This window comes from Muntiacus reevesi, chromosome 2 (assembly GCF_963930625.1).
Source record: "Muntiacus reevesi chromosome 2, mMunRee1.1, whole genome shotgun sequence".
NCBI classification, from domain to species: domain Eukaryota; kingdom Metazoa; phylum Chordata; class Mammalia; order Artiodactyla; family Cervidae; genus Muntiacus; species Muntiacus reevesi.
Genome location: NC_089250.1, coordinates 90,960,388 through 90,961,275, shown reverse-complemented (window position 1 = coordinate 90,961,275; position 888 = coordinate 90,960,388). Strand labels below are relative to the sequence as shown.

The window sequence follows — 888 nt, the reverse complement described above, 5'->3', positions numbered from 1 at the left end:
ACGGACGCACGCACGCACGCACGCCGGGACTGCGGCTGGGGGGTCCCGGGAGCCCGGAGGGCCAGGCGGGTGCTGGCAGGGGGTGATGGTGTGCGGGGGCGGGGCGGCGTGCCGGAGTGCGGTGGCGGGTCGACCGGCTCAGGTACAGCGCGCGGCCCGTGGAGAGGTGCGGCCGGCTGGCCCGACCGGCAGGCAGGGCACAGCGAAAGGGAGGCGCGGCGCAGGGCTCTTAGGGAGCCTGGAGGCAGCCGCCTCCGTCTACGGCCATACCACCCTGAACGCGCCCGATCTCGTCTGATCTCGGAAGCTAAGCAGGGTCGGGCCTGGTTAGTACTTGGATGGGAGACCGCCTGGGAATACCGGGTGCTGTAGGCTTTTTGCCTCCCCTCTCCTTTAGCCCCCGCCCCACACCTCCCCCAGCCCCGGCGTGGCCCTGCACCGCAAGCCCCACCAGCCCCTGGCCCCTTGCACCCCAGCGCGCTCACAGCCGTCCGTCGCCTGCCTTGCAGCCGGCGGCCCTCGCAGGCAGCAGCAGCGTGCCAACTCTTGGATCCCCGCGGCCACAGCCCCTCCCCGGGTGGGAGACCGGGGCCGGGGGGTGGGGGTGGGGGTGGGGGTTAGGGGGCCCGATGCCCGCCACAGACCTGGGCTGCCTCCGCGCGGCCCGAGAGCCCCTCCGCTTTCGGCTTCCAAAAACCACATGACCTCCCGGTCTCCGTCTGGGGCTCCCTAGGCAAGCCTCAGTCCATCCCGGGGGCTGCCCCACGCCCCAGCCCCACCCACAACCCTAGTGCCATCCTCGCACGCGACAGCGCGTGCTCTCCCGCGGGCTCACACACACACACACACACGCAGACACACCCCCCCCCACACACACACCCACACACC

General features: G+C 72.4%; 1 non-coding gene across 1 annotated transcript; it reads left to right on the top strand.

Moving 5' to 3' along the window:
• The first annotated feature begins 256 nt into the window (after nucleotides 1-256).
• Nucleotides 257-375, top strand: LOC136162116 (5S ribosomal RNA). Its single transcript, XR_010661963.1, has one exon. It is a non-coding gene; the product is annotated as a 5S ribosomal RNA (ribosomal RNA).
• The last annotated feature ends 513 nt before the right edge of the window (nucleotides 376-888 follow it).